This window comes from Bos indicus, chromosome 3 (assembly GCF_029378745.1).
Source record: "Bos indicus isolate NIAB-ARS_2022 breed Sahiwal x Tharparkar chromosome 3, NIAB-ARS_B.indTharparkar_mat_pri_1.0, whole genome shotgun sequence".
Classification (NCBI taxonomy): domain Eukaryota; kingdom Metazoa; phylum Chordata; class Mammalia; order Artiodactyla; family Bovidae; genus Bos; species Bos indicus.
In genome coordinates, this window is record NC_091762.1 from 12,481,688 (window position 1) to 12,498,200 (window position 16,513).

At 38.2% G+C, this 16,513-nt stretch overlaps 1 pseudogene; it reads left to right on the top strand.

Moving 5' to 3' along the window:
• Positions 1 to 9,752: 9,752 nt before the first annotated feature.
• On the top strand, positions 9,753 to 10,661 carry LOC109579086 (small ribosomal subunit protein uS8-like; annotated as a pseudogene).
• The last annotated feature ends 5,852 nt before the right edge of the window (positions 10,662 to 16,513 follow it).

Consider the following 16,513-nt stretch of genomic DNA (forward strand, 5'->3'; position numbering starts at 1 on the left):
CTCTCAGACTTAGAGAAGTATGGATGCCTTAAGAGATGCCAACAAGGAGAGGGATGATCTTGCCTGTAGGCCAGATGCATGACCAGATGTCTGCTCGGATAGAAAGGAACTTCTGAGGACCAGATATCCAACATACGCCTTTCTGCAGTGTGTCCCCCACACAGCTGATCCTGAAATTACTCTCAGAGATAAGTGGAAAGGGGAAATATTGGATTGAGTGAGAAAATTCTGATACATCTGAAATTAATCTGAGTTGGCAAAATGAAGACTATTTATTTGGCTGGTAATAGGCAGAATGGAGATTAGGGATAGAAATGAAATTATTAAAAAATATGAGAAAACTACCATTGTTGTACATTTTAGTTTGGGGCTTATTCTAATTTTATTCCATACATCCAGTTACAATCTAACTGAACAGATTAGAAATCACTTTGGTGTTAGTATGTTTTAAGGTAATTAAGATTAGCATTTGGATTGTCATCAAAATATATTCTAAAAGATATTAATGACCAGGATCATTAGAAAGTTTTCCACATGATTTTGAATTAAGTAAGTCTAGTATTAAAATAAATTCACTTTTATGTTGCTGACAATTTAAGGATTACTGAAGTAAGAATGGAGTTTCAGTTATTCAGTGAGATTTGCGTAAGCTCTAGTAATACAGTGAGGATTACATTTGGGGGAGTTTTAGAGATAGAGTTATAACCAAGTGTAGTGTGCTGCTGCTAAGTCGCTTCAGTCGTGTCCAACTCTGTGCGACCCCACAGATGGCAGCCCACCAGGCTTCCCTGTCCCTGGGATTCTTCAGGCAAGAATACTGGAGTGGGTTGCCATTTCCTTCTCCAATGCATGAAAGTGAAAAGTGAAAGTGAAGTCGCTCAGTCATGTCCGACTCTAGCGACCCCATGGTCTGCAGTCTACCAGGCTCCTCCATCCATGGGATTTTCCAGGCAAGAGTACTGGAGTGGGGTGCCATTGCCTTCTCCGAGAGTTATAACCAAGTGTAGTGTAGGAAGTGTCAATTATATCCTTGCTTTAGGACTGATATCTTGAGATTTGAGTATATATGAGATGGTTGGATAGCATCACTGACTCGATGAACGTGAGTTTGAGTAAGCTCCAGGAGTTGGTGATGGACAGGGAAGCCTGGTGTGCTGCAGTCCATGGGGTTGCAAAGAGTCGTACACAACTGAGCGACTGAACTGAACTGAATATATATGAAACACTTGCCTCCAATTTAAGGGTAGGAATGATGAGTGAGTGCCAGGTTTGAGCTCCATCAGGGTTTGAATCAAGAGAAAAAGAGTCTAAGACTTTCCTGGTAGCACAGTGGATAAGAATTCGCCTGCCAATGCAGGTGATAAGAGTTCAGTTCCTGGCCCAGGAAGATTCCACATTCCTTGGAGCAGCTAAATCCATGTGCCAAACTACTCAGGCCTGCACACTCTAGGGCCTGTAAGCCACAACTAATGAGCCGCTATGCCAGAACTACTGAAGTCCACAGACCTAGAGCCTGTGCTCTGCAATAAGAGAAGCCACCACAGTGAGAAGCCTATGCACTGTAACTAGAGAGTAGCCCCTGCTTGCTGCAACTAGAGAAAGACTGCATGCAGCAACAAAGACCCAGCACAGCCAAAAATAAGAAAATAAAATAAATACAAAATAAATATAGCAGTGTGTATATGAAAAAAAGTAAAAAAGTGCAGATGCAGATGTTTACTTTGTTGTCTTCTTGAGGATGTTAAAAGGCAGGATGTCACATAATTAAATACCCAATAAGTTGGAATCAAGTCAAGAGAGCAACTCAAGTTGCCTACTATGGGTTCAGGCTTAGAAGATCAGGAAATGGACTGATAAAAAATGGAAAAAGAAACAAGACATGGGATAAAGGACCTCAATAAGAAAGAGTTGGAGGAGAGGAAAGAGTTTCAGGAACTGGAAACTGTGTCAGAGGTTTGGGTGGTGGCATTTAATATTTTAGAGAAGAAGTAGTTCTGAGGAATGACAAGGTTCAAGGCATAAGACTGGAAGAGAGAAAAGGGGGAATTTCAGAAGATGAGTTTAGGGAACTGAGATGAGGTTATCAGTAAGACGCTTGTCCAGATGGGGAGAGGATGAGATTCAGGGGGTGGGGAAGCCAAAGCTGGGCAGAGATAGACAGTTGTCTGGAGAATATTGATATCTGACACATATCAGAGGCTGTAAGGTACTCTTTGGAGGAACTCCAATGAGGCATGAGCTTCAGTGTTTGTTTGGCATCAAAGTGAAGCTTCCTGCACTTGCCTCAGCCTCTTTGAGTAGACCCCAAAGTTCCAGTCTACAAGGGCTCTCCCTGGCCCACACTTGGGATGAGATGATATTATTTTTCCCTATTAACTATTTTTACTTACGTTATTTTATTGCTCTTCTGCCAGTAACCTAAAGGGGATGGGAGTCTTACAGTCTCCACAGAACCCTTCCTTTCACCAGAATTTCTATGGACTGTTACTATGCTGTGGGCTTCATAAAAGTAGAGAACCATCTGGATTGCTCACCATTACATTCTCAGTGTTTGGTGTGCAACTGGTTATTGTATCAGTAGTTAAATGAATATTTAAACATAAAGTATACAAACGATTGTATTGGCTGCCAAAACCCATCACTGAGCCTTTAGACTCACCAAAATTCCATCTTTTGACTCTACTCCTTGTTCACATTGTCTTGTGTGGGCTGAGGGATAGTGGCTGTAGGATTTCCAAGAAGGGTAACTAGCAGGAAATACATGCTCTGTCAATCTGGGCTTTGCATACATAGTCAAAGGGAGATCTAAAGAGCTAATAGGATAGCAGACCATTCAGGAGAATCATAGGCATAGTTATGGAATACAGGGATACCTCATTTCATAGTGCTTCCCTTTACTGCACTTTGTAGATACCACACTTATTACAAACTGCAGGTCTGTGGAAACCCTGAGTGGAGCAAGACTATCCATGCCATTTTTCCAACAGCATTTGCTCACTTCATGTCTCTGTGTCACATTTTGGTAATTCTCATAATATTTCAAGATTTTCAACTGTTAGTATATTTATTATGATCTGTGATCACTGATTTTTGATGTTACTGTTAAAGTTGTTTTAGGGTTCCCATATAAGACTGTGAACATTCAATGAATGTTGTGTGTGTTCTGACTGCTCCATCGAATAATGTTGCCCCCTATCTCTTTTCCTCTTTTTGGGCCTCCTTATTCCTTGAGACGCACAACATTGAAATTAGGTCAATTAATAATCTTACAATGCTGTCAAGTGAAAGGAAGAGTCTTATATCTCTCAGTTTAATCTTAATCTTTAGTTTTATAGCTCTCAGAAATGAGGAAGGTATGTCTAAAGCCAAGGAAAGCATGTCTAAAATGAAGAAAGGCTGAAAACTAGGCCTTTTTGCAGAAGTTAGCAGGGTTGTGAATGCAGAAGAAAGCTTCTTAAGGAAAACAGTGTTACTCCAGTGAACACACAAATGATAAGAAAGTGAAACATATTCTCCACATTACTGCTGATACGGAGAGAGTTTCAGTGGTCTGGCAGAACGTTGAACCAGCTACAATATTCCCTTAAGCCAAAGCCTAATCCAGAGCAAGGCCCTAACTGTATTCAATTCTCTAAGGCTAAGAGAGGTGAGAAAGCCGCAGACACAGTCTGAAAGCTGGCAGAAGTTGGTTCATTAGGTTTAAGGAAAGAAGCCATCTCAATAACATAATGTATAAGGTGAAGTAGCAAATGCTATTATAGCAACTGCAGCAAGTTATCCAGAAGATCTAGCTAAAATAATTAATGAAGGTAGCTACATCAAATAACAGATTATTTTTTAATGTTAAAAGAATGACCATATTTTAAAAATTGAAGTTTAATTGATTTACAGTGTTGCAGGGAAAAAAGTTTTTGTTGTTTACCTGTTTCATGTATAGTAGTGTGTATCTGTTAATCCCCAAATCTTAATTTATCCCTTCCCCTGCCCCACTATTCCCTTTGGTAACCATAGTTTGTTTTCTGTGAGCCTATGTCTGTTTTGTAAATAAGTTTATTTGTATCATTTTTTTAGGTTCCAAACATCATAATATATGATATCAATCATATATTTGTCTTTTTCTGTCCGACTTACTTCACTTGGTATGATAATCTCTAGATCCATCCATGTTGCTGCAAATAGCATTATTTCATTCTTTTTTTTGGTTGAGAAATATTCCATTATATATATATATATATATATACACACACACACACACACACACATACACACACACACACACACACAGAAAGACAGAGATAGAGAGAGAAAAGACATATATACCATACCTTGTTTATCTTTTCATCTGCTGGTGGACATTTAGGTTGCTTCCATGTTTTAGCCTTTGTAAATAGTGCTGCTATGAACTTTGGGGTGCAGGTTTCTTTTTGAATTAGTTTTATCCAGATACATGCCCAGAGTGGGATTGCTGGATCATATAGTCTTGAGGTTAGTTGCGTCCGACTCTTTGTGACTCCCTGGACTTACCCGGTAGGCTTCTCTGTTTATGGGATTTCCCAGGTAAGAATAGTGGGGTGAGTTGCCATTTCCTTCTCCAGGGGATATTCCTGCCTCAGGGATCGAACCCAAATCTCCTGCTTGGTAGGCAGAAGATTCTTTACCACTGAGCCACCAGGGAAGCTCCTTCTCCCTCCTTTTTAAGCACAGTTAGTGGATCATATGGTAACTTTATTTTTAGTCAAACAACCGATTTTTGATGTAGATGAAACAGCCTTATATTAAAAGAAGATGCCATCAAGGAATTTCATAACTAGAGAGGAGAAGTCAGTGCCTGGCTTCAGAATGTCAAAGAACAGGCTGACTCTCTTGTTAGAGGCTAATGTAACAGGAGATTTTAAGTTGAAACCAATGCTCATTTACCATTCCAAAATCCTAGGGCCTTTAAGAGAATTGTGATGAATCTATTCTTCCTATGTTCAGTAAATAAAACAACAAAACCTGAATGACAGCATATCTGTTTACAACATGGTTTACTGACTGTTTTAAGTCCACTGTTGAGACTTACTGTTCAGAAAAAAAAGAGTTATTTCCAAACATTATTGCATATTGGCAATACACCTGGTCAATCAAGAGCTCTCATGGAAATGTACATTAAGATTAACATTGTTTTCATGCCTGCTAATACAACATCCATTCTGCATCCCATGGATTTAGGAGTAGTTTTTACTTTCAAGTCTTATTCTTTAAGAAATACATTTTGGAAGGCTATAACTGCCGTAGATAGTTATTTCTTTTATGGATCTTGGCAAAGTAAATTGAAAACATTCTGGAAAGAATTCATTCTAGATACTATTAAACATTCATGATTCAAAGGAGGAGGTCACAGTATCAACACTAGTAGGAGTCTGGAGGAAGCTGATTCCAACTTTCATGGATGACTTAGAGGAATACAAGACTTCTGCAGAGGAAGTAATGGTAGATATGAAAGAGCAAGGGAACTAGAATTGGAAGTGGAGCCTGAAGATATGACTGAACTGCCATAATCTCATGATAAAAGTTGAGGTGGCTGCTTATTGGTGAACAAAGAAAGTGTTGTCTTCAGATGATATCTACTCCTGATTCTGTGAAGATTATTGGAATGACAACACAGGATTTAGAATATTACACAAACTTAACTGATAAAGCAGTAATAGTATCTCCAATTTTGAAAGAAGTGCTATTGTGAGTAAAATGCTATCGAACAGCATTGTGTGCTACAGAGAAGCCCTTTGTGAAGTCAGTCAATTGGGAGAACTTCACTGTTGTCTTATTTTAAGAAATTTGCACAACCACTGCAACCTTCAGCTATCACCATCCTGATCAGTCGGCACCATCATCGAAGGAAGATCCTCCACCAGCAAAAAGATTATGACTTGCTGAAGTCACAAATTAGGTATTTTAAATTAAAGTCTGTACATTTGAAAGACATAATGCTGTTGTGCACTTAATAGAATAAATTGTAGTGTAAATATAACTTATATACACTAGAAAGCTAAAAATTCCTGTGACTTTGCTTTATTGCAATGTCCGTTTACAGCAGTGTCTAGAGCCAAACCAACAGTATCTCCGAGGTATGCCTGTAGATCATTCAGCCAGGAAGACTCCTTCCAGTCACTTTTTGCTGAGACAAGGATTTTCAATGTGCACCTGTGTTATACAGGATTGGCTTTAGAGCTGGGAGGTAATGAAGCCACAAGATAAGTCACTGGGGTGTGCTTCCTGGACGAGAGAAGGTGAAGACTGATATTCTGAGATGATTGTCAGAATGACTGGGGCTCTGTCAGGCTGCCTTTCTATAGTAATTGATCTACAAATTAGGATCCTGGTGGGATTGGCTGTGTATGTCTGTGCTGCTGTGCTATGCTTAGTCGCTCAGTTGTGTCCTATCCTTTGTGACCCCAGGCTCCCCTGTCCATGGGATTCTCCAGGCAAGAATACTGGAGTGGGTTGCCATGCCTTCCTGCAGGGTATCTTCCCAACCTGTAGGGTCGAACCCACGTCTCCTGCATTGCAGGCAGATTCTTTACCATTTGAGCCACCAAGGAAACCCAAGAATACTGGAGTGGGTAGCATATCCCTTCTCCCTTCTTCCTGATCCAGGAATTGAACTGGAGTCTCCTGCATTGTAGGCAGACTCTTTGCCAGCTGAGCTATCAGGGAAGCCCATATACATCTGTAAACACCTGTAAATATAATAACATGATTGATTCCTTCTGTTGCTCTCGTTTGTTTACCTGCCTCCCTTCGCCATAGTGACCAGGATGAAGAGGAGCTCAGAATAAGAAATAGATTCAGGACTTGGGATTCAGGGAACTTTAGCACAGTCTTCAGGTATTTAAAAAACTATTTTGTGGTACTCCTGAGGGGATAACAAGACTTATGTATGGACACTTCCTGAAAGCATTTATTTTTAACTCATCATGAGAAAAATCTGAAGACAAAGTAAGTTGTTTCAGAGGACTTATAACTGCAGGTGTTTTTTCATGTGGTATCTTAATCAATTCCATTACTTATGGTTAGATGATTATTATTAATTATTTTCTTGTCACCAAATCTCAAAATTGCAAAAACATTCTAAAAATGGTCAGAAAAAAGATCCTAAGGCTTTCTTAAAATATCAGCGTTGCCTCTGTCAGGCTGAGGGCCCTTGTGCATGCTAAGGGACAGGCAGGACACCTGGGCTGTGGCCTCCCTCAGGACATGACAAAGTCTTAATGGCCTCTCACTCCCCAGGTACCTGAAGTGAGAAATCCAAGAGAGAGGAGAATGGGTGATGGCAGCCAAAAGAGTAGAGTGCACAGGGAGGAAACCCAGTAAACTTGACTCTCCTGTTGCATCCTTCCTGGCTGTCCATGTCCTGCTGGTAAAGACTGGCCCTGGCTGTCCTTATGGCCTTGGTGTGCTGTCTGCCCAGGGTACTTAAACCTGCTTTTCTGGGCTTTCCTGGAATTGTACTTACAAAAGGGAATCACAGTGCAGAGGCCAAGAAGGTGTGCTCTGGAGGCCAGTGGACTTTGTTACAATTCCAACTCAATGACTTACTTAAAAGCCATATGATCTTGATTAAGATATTTTTGCCTTTTGGAAATAGTTGTTTTTCCTTCTTTCACTCAAGTATAGTTGCTGTACCATATAAGTTACAGGTGTACAATACAGTGCTTCACAGTTTTTAAAGGTTATACTCCATTTATAGTTATTAGACAACATTTACTATATTCCCCATGCTGTACAATATATTCTTGTAGCTTATTTTATACCTAAGGGTTTGTACCTCTTAATCCCCAGCTCCTATATTGTTCCTCTGCCCTCCCCTGTCCCCACTGGTAATCAATAATTTGTTCTATGTAATTGAGTCTGCTTCTTTTTTTGTTATGTTCACTAGTTTGTTGTACTTTTGGATTCCACATATAAGTGATATTATACAGTGTTTGTCTTTCTCTGTCTGACTAGTTTCACTTAGCACAGTGCCCTCCAAATCTATTCATGTTGCTGCAAATGGCCACATGTTGTTCCTTTTCATGACTGAGTGATGTTCCATTGTACAGATATACCACATCTTTTTCAGCCATTCATTTGTTGATGGACACAGTTGTTTCCATGTCTTGGTAATTGTAAATAATGCTGTTATGAATATTGGGGTGTGTGTATTTTTTCGAATTAGTGTTTTTGATTTTTTTTGTTTTTGGTATATACCCAGGAGTGGAATTGCTGAATCATATGATAATTCTATTTTTAGTTTTTTGAGGAAACTCCCTACTGTTTTCCACCGTGGTTGCACCAGTTTGCATTCTCACCAACAGTGTTTGAGGGTTCTCTTTTCTTCATATCCTTGCTAACATTTGTTATTTGTGTTCTTTTTGATGATAGTCGTTCTGATAGGTGTGAGGTGATATTTCATTGTGTTTTTGATTTATACTTCCCTCATGATTAGTGATATTGATTGTCTTTTAATATACTTGTTGGTTTTTTGCATGTCTTTGAAGAAATGTCTATTCAAGTCTTTAGCCTATATTTTGATTGGGTTATTAGGCTTTGTTTTTTACTACTAAATTGTAGGACATTCTTATATATTTTGGAGATAACCCCTTATCAAATATATGGTTTGCAAATTTTCTCTGTCATTCCAGAGGTTGCTTTTAAATTTGGTTGATTGTTTTCTTTGCTGTACTGAAGTTTTCCAGTTCGAGGTAGTTCCATTTGTTTATTTTTTGATTTTGTTGCTTGTGCTTTTGGTGTCATACCCATGAAATCATTACCAAGACAAATGTCATGAAGATTTTCCCCTGTGTTTTCCTTTAGGGGTTTTACAGTTTTGGGTGTTTAAATCTTTTAACTCATTTTGAATTTATAAGCATCCAATTCATCTCTCTCTTTTTCTTGCTTTCTTTTTTTTTTAATGTAGATATTCAATTTTCCCAAAATCATTTATTGAAAGGACTCTCCTTTCCCTATTGTGTATTCTTGGCATCCTCATTGAAATCAGTTGACTGTATATGTGAGAACTTACTTCTGGACTCTCTATGCTGTTCCATTGATCTACATGTCTGTCTTCATGGAAATACTATGCTGTTATACTTACTATAGCTTTGTAATATATTTTTCAATTAGGATGTGTGATGCCTCCAGTTTTATTCTTCTTTCTCAAAATTGCTTTGGCTATTTGTGTTTTTTTTTTGTGTTCCCACATGAAATTCAGAATTGTTTTTTTTCTAATTCTATTTCTGAAAAATGCCATTGGAATTTTGCTAGTAATTGCATTGAATCTGTAGATCACCTTGAGTAGTAAGGACATTTTAACTCTATCGTCTTTCAGTTCATGAACATGATGAGTTATCTTTCCATTTGTTTACATCTTGTTTCACCAATACTTTTTGGCTTTCTGTAGACAAGTTTTTCATCTTTTAAAAGTTTAATTCCATGTTTTTTATTTCTTTTGTTGCTATTTTAAGTTGGATTGTTTTCCTAATTGCATTTTCAGATAGTTTATTCTTAGAGTACAGAAATGCAACTGATTTTTGTATGTTGACTTTGTATACTACAACTGTGCTGAATTGGTGTATTAGTTTTAACATGCATATTGATCACTGATATATCTTCAGTGTCCACAGCAGTACTTGTGGGCATTTAGTAGATAATAAATAAACATTTGTGGAATTAATTTATTATTTCAGATATAAATTATAAGTCTATCTGTAAAATGAATTTTCCTAAAAGAAATTGTTGGGGTAAATATATATCTTAAAATGAATATTAGCTCTTTCTGCCATCTTTCCATGACACCAGAATGGTGTGCATGAATGTCCTGGCTAATGCTCTCAAGAGTATCAGCAATGCCAAAAAGAGAGGCAAACACCAGGTCCTTTATTAGGCCATGCTCCAAAGTCATCAATCAGCTTTCTAACTGTGATGATGAAGCATGGTTACATTGGCAAATTTGAAATCATTGATGATCACAGGGCTGGGAAAACTGTTGTGAACCTCACAAGCAGGCTAAATAAGTGTGGAGTGATCAGTTCCAGATATGATGTGCAACTCAAAGATCTAGAAAAATGGCAGAATAACCTGCTTGCATCCTGTCAGTTTGGTTTCATTGTACTGACAACCTTAGCTGGCATGATGGACTGTGAAGAAGCAAGACAAAAACACACAGGAGGGAAAATCCTTGGATTCTTTTTCTAGGGATGTAATACATGCAAATAAAATGCCTCAGAGGGCAAAATAAAAGGAATACTAGAATCATCAATGGAGCTGTTTCAATGTATGGAAATACGCTTTCCTCCCACAGCCTTAGCAAAAGATTATTATCTTTGCAAATCTGATAGTATTTCAGTGTATTTTAATTCACATTTTCCCTAATATGAATAAAGCTGAGTGCCATAGATGTTTTTATTTTTTAAATTGTCTCTCAATATTTGTTGCTCCCCCTACCCTGTTTAGACCCGATTTTATTCTTTCCAGGTCTCCACAAAATTTTCCAATCTGATTAATTGAGCAATCCTTCTTTCCCCCATTAATATTACCTTGTTACCATGTACTAAATTCTCATGTATTTGATTATTTATCTTGTAATTAGTGACGTTTATAAATCAACACAGTTCAGTTTTAGTGATGAGCACCTACAAAAACTTCTTTAGATTGAAGTCTTATTAGAAAAGAATAAGATGAACACATTTTGAATGTTTAGTTTGATGTATTATGACAACTGTATTTACTTAATTATTATCTCCCCTCCAACATAGAACATATCCATCACCCCAAGAAGCCCCCATAAATCACTTTCTGATCAGTGTGCAATGCCTACCTTAAACCAATCTCTTTCTGATTTACCACTTCTAATTACTTTTGCCTGATACTGGATATCATACAAACAGAATCATACATTATCTCCTCTTTTGTTCTTTTTTTTTTTTAATTGACACAATATTTTTGAGAATAAATGAATAAATTTTGCCTATATTACTACATTGTGTGTTTTAATTGCTTAGTATTTTACCACTATATGAACATATCATAATTTACTTCTTCATCCTATTGACAAACATTTGGGTTGTTTCTAGTTTTTGGCTATTATGAATAGGTCATTAAAAACATTCTTGTACAAGTCTTTTTGAGGACATATATTTTTATGGAATATAGGAGAAATATCTAGGAATGTAAATTCTGGATCACCAGGTAGATGTGTTTTTAAATTTAGAAACTGCTGAACAGTCCTTTGAAGTAATTACACCAGTTTATACTATCACTAGCAATGTGTGCGAGTCTCAGTTGCTTCACATTCTTACCACCATTTAATGTTATCAGTTTTTAAAAACTATGAGCATTCTGATAAGCATTTCATTATGCACTTTACTGCGGTCTGAGTTTACTAGATGATTAACGAATAGTCTTAAGCATATTTTCATGTCTATATTGATCATTTGTATATTTTCTTTTGTCAAAGCATGCTTAAAGATTTTGCTCAGTTTTAATTGGATTGCTCATTTTAATTTTTTTGTAAAAATTCTTCATAAGTTTAGGTACATTTTCCCCCTATTCTGCCCTCTCTAGTTTTTCTTAATTGTGTCTTTTTGCAAGCAAAAAATTAACTCTGACAAGGTCTTATTTATAAGATTTTTAAATAAGCAGAGCATTTTGTGTCCTAAGAAGTCTCTTAGCAGATCTTAGATCATGAAGATATTTTCCTGAGTTTTCTTTCAGAAGTTGGACAGACTGTATTTTCTGTTTAGAAGCGTGGCATATCTCATTTTTATTTCTTTATAGAGAATAGACATCTTAACAGTGTTAAGCCTACACTTCTACTTTCTAATTCTATTTCTTAGTCTTTAATTTCTCTTAGCAATACTCTGTAGCTTTCGGTATACAGGTATTGTATGTATGATGTATGTATTTCATTAGATCATTTACTAGGTACTTAATGTATTTTGATGTTATTGTAAACGGTGTTGTTAAAAAAATTTTCTTTTTCCTTTTTGTTGTGCTGAGCCACTTGTGGAATCTTAGTTCCATGACCAGGCATTGAACCTGGACCCACAGTGGTGAAAGTGCTGAGTTCTAACCACTGGACCTAACCACTCTGTGAAATTTTATTTTCTGTTTTTTGGTTCTCAGTATATTGAAGAGCAGCTGACTTTGTATTTTGACCTTGAATCCCCAGTATTGCTAAATTGTTAGTTCTAATAGGTTATATAGGTTTATTATGGACACAATCATATTGTTAAAAAGTAACAAGAGTTTTACTGATTTATTCTTTAAAATGTGCATGCCTTTTATCATTTTTGTCATATTGCACAAAGGCTAGGACAATGGTACAATGTAGAATATAAGTGGTGAGGGTAGACTGTTAGAACAGCCTTCTTTACTTCTTCAAAGTTATTGTTTATTGGCTTAAGGAACTTTTCTTTCATTTCTAGTTTACTGAGATTTTTGTATGATTTGAATCAGGTATTCAGATTAAATGGAGCTATTGAGAGGGTTCCACTCTCTTGGTCTTAGTCTCTTAGAATCTGTGGGAATAAAGAGTACTTGAATTATGTTCCCTGAACCCCATATGGGTCATTCATGTGAGAGATTTGACTGGAGGAGAGAAGTGAACAGATCTTGGCAGAGAGAAGCTTCAAAAGCTTTGCTGTTTGTATTAGTTATCTTTTTTTTTTTTTTTTAATGAGAAAACTAAGGTCCAAAGAGATCCTCTAACTTGTTCAAGATCATACATGTTAGCATAATAGCTGTTAATACTTGATATGGCTTTAGAAGAAGCAGTGTAAAGGCAAGATTTTAATGCACAGAGAAAAGTCAAAAGTGGGCATTTGTGGTCGCTACCTGACAAATCTACACAAAAGTGCACCCTGACCCAGAACTTTCCCTCCATGTTAGGATCATTACTTTGGGCCAGTTCCTGCAAATCTGGGGAAGACCCACCTCAGTTATGTGCTGTAACAGGGTCTGTGGAACAGGTACCACAATGTGCTAGAAGAAATCAGGATCCAGTGTTATACTGGCAGCTCTGCCATTGCTGCACTGTGTGACCCCTGCCACTGGTATTTCACGTCTATGGCTTTCAGTTTCCATTTGAATAGAAGGGGCTTGAATTAAACCAGGAAGGAGACCTTAATGGATGGTTTATTTACAGGCTCAAAGCCACCATATGGCCCCCCTCAAAGAAGTAAAACAATAATGTATAAGCCATGGGAAGAGCTCTCTGACTCAAAAATCTCTTCTATTCTTCCCTTCTTTCTTTGCCTACTTCAAAAATATCAACAGTGCTTTCTTACCTACAAGGCTAAACTTGGTCATTTTTGTACAGAAGGATAAAACCCCCGGACCTCTTGGTTTCTAAGTTTCCTTCCAGCTCCAATATTCAGATGATCTTCTCTTTGGTCCTTAGGTTTGAAATTCTTTCATCTAATTAAGGTCTGTTAGTCACTACACCAAGTTTGCTTATCAATGGGTAATAAAATGACCTATATGAGTTAATTCATATAGAACTCCTAGAAAAGTGTCTGGCATTTGTTAAGGGCTCTGCAACTGTTGCAGGAAGGGGGACCCCTTCCAGGACCCAAGAGTGGGCTCTTGTCTAACACTTGGAAATGAGATGTCCAATGAGACACATGAGCTGACAAAGCAAAAGACTTTGCTGGGAAGGGATGTCCAATGGGATCATATGATTAACTGCATAATAGAGGGTATAAAAAAGCAACTGCTGGGCCTTGAAGTCCAATGAATGATTTGCTCCAATTGGTGTATTTGGTTTTCAATAATAGGGATATGGCCCAAAAGGCTGAATGCAGAGAAATATGCAAAAGACCCAAATGATTGCAATGCCTTTGTCCCTCAAAGACCACCAATTAGGAGGCTGCCCTCTGGTCCTGGCAGACCACAAGGCCCATGGGTACCCGTACAAGGCCAGTGTATCTTGTATGGACAAAAGGGGCACTGGAGGAAGGATTGTGATTGATGTGTCCTTTGCAAACAGCCAGGGCATTGGCAGAGGGAATGCCCCAGATGCCAGGGAGCAATAGGGGCCCCTCAGCCATCGATAGTTTTGCAATCAAAAGAAGACTAATGGTGCCTGAGGCTTAAAGTGGCTCTGCCTAGAAATATTATCTACAAAACTAATGTCTAGCTTCAAGCCATCATTGATGTGGCTGGCCATTTGATAGAACTTCTTATAGACACTGGTGCAGCCTTCTCAGTCTTAACCCAAAGGATTGGAAACCTTAGCAATCATAAGGAATATGTAATAGGGTTGTCAGAAAGAAACGGGCAGTTTTCTGGAGCCCATTTTGTGCAATTCTAATGGTCAGTTTTTACATTTGCTTCTGTTTGTGCCTCATTGTCCCATCCCTTTAATGGGAAGAGATTTATTAACTAAGTTAGAGGCCACTGTTTCTCGAGGGGCAAAGGAACCACCCTCCTTTCCAAATAGTTCTTACAGAAAGCAGAAAGGGACAGATTGAATTTGAAGTTGAGATATACCTTAGTATACCCTGGAATATGTAATATCAAGGTTCCAGGCCTGGTCAAAGGTATCCAGCCAACGGTTACTAAACAAGATTCTTTAAAAAAAAAAAAAAAAAAAAGCTGTAGTTCACCATGGGGAACATCAGTCTCAGATTCCCAGGTCTAAATTGAAAAAAATTGCTGAGCTGACCAAGAAGCAATGAAAGCAGCTCAAATACCAACAGATAAAATACAGGCAGTTTTAATAGCCCCAGACTTGATAGAGGAAATGCCACAGCCTTGCTATACCAAGGAGATTGGGGTAAAAATAGGAGGTTAATAAGTCAAGAGAGAAGCCATAGGATTATTTGGTATGCTATGTTAAACATAATCATTTGTAATTCTGATTATTGTAACCAATCTTTATTGATTACATTAGCCATGTCTTTTAAGTCTTTTGTCATTTATAGATATTTTTGTACCCTGGTGCTAGTTCAAATAGTGCTTTATCATCAAGAAGATTCATAAGAAGGCTAAGGAAACAGTTACAACAGTTTCACATCAAGATGATGGCTCTGTGGGGATTCCAGCCCATATGGATTAAAACAAGGAGCTGCCCTGCCCTTGGGACCCCTGGATCAGGTATTAGAGATTTTTACCCCTTGACAGGCAGGGTTAATGCCCCTACTCAGCCTTGAAGCAATTTCAGAAAATGAACCATCCTCCTTCGGCTTCTCATAAGAATGTGGGAGTAAAATCTCTCAGGTGGGGATTGAAACAGGAGGTAAGGGGGCAGGGTACAACTTTTCAAAGAATGACATAGCCCAGGGATACAACATAAAAGGATTAGAATCAAATGGGTCCAAGATGGCAGACAAATCAATTTAGACTAGACCTTGATCCTCAATCAGCAAGCTAAATGACACATGCAGAGGTGCCATGACAGTTCCAAGGCACAATCAAAAGACAAAAAGTGGGCAGTGCCCCAACTTCTGGAGATCTCCACCCCTTCCTCAAAATAGTTGGAATAATTCTCCCACTCATTAGCCTATGAAATTACCCAGCCCATAAAAGCTAACCACACCACATTTTGGGGCTGCCAGAGTTGCCTCTGAGATGGCCTAAATTCTGTCTTTGGAGTGTGTTTCTCTCTAAAAAATCCACTTAGTAGCTATCACTTTGTCTCTCACTGAATTCTTCCTGCAATGAGACATTAAGAACCTGAACTTCATTCGGTCCTCAAACTGGGTACTGTGGATTTTGGCTGGGTTTGAGTCCCAACCATATGGATTAGAGTCCCAAGCAGGGTTTTAGCTAGTTTTGAGTCCCAGACACATGGGTTAGAGTCCCAAACTGGGTTTTGGCTGGGTTTGAATTCCAGCCATGTGGGTTCAAGTCCCAGTTGAAGGTAAACAGTTTCACAGCTGTAGGTTATTTCCATTAATATTTCTTTCACAGTGGCAGAAATTTATGGAGAGTTGTCCAAGTGTTGCACAAATTTATAGAATTGCTCAAGTGTTGCACAACATCTGGGGAAAAGATCCAAGGGAAAGAAGTCTTGTGGTGTGGGTGGGGACATGGTCAGTTCTTAGAAACAGTCTTCTCGGGGTTCACAGTTGGATCCTGCCCTGGGTGTGGTTCTTATTAATACATTGATATTTTTCACTTTGAGTGAGACTTGAACCTTAAATGGACTTTGGTAGTTCCAGTTGTTAATATCAGAGCCTCCGAGATTGGATAAAACTTTTCAGATCTGAACCCCCATTGTTTGCTGAATAACCCTAAGGCAGGCAGCAGGGAGGCTTTGTACAGTTTTCCATACAAATGAGGCAAAAACAACTACCCTTTGTTACCAGCTGCAAGCTGCAACAAAAACATCTCCATTATCTCCCTTGGATCTACAAGTCACATCATGCCCTAATGGGGTGAAAATGTATTGAATTTCTTTGGGTAGAAATTTCTCCCAAGATTTCCCTATTAGCCAGTTGCTTTGCTTAATTGCAGAAACATGTAAATCTTGTTGCTAATTTCTGTTATC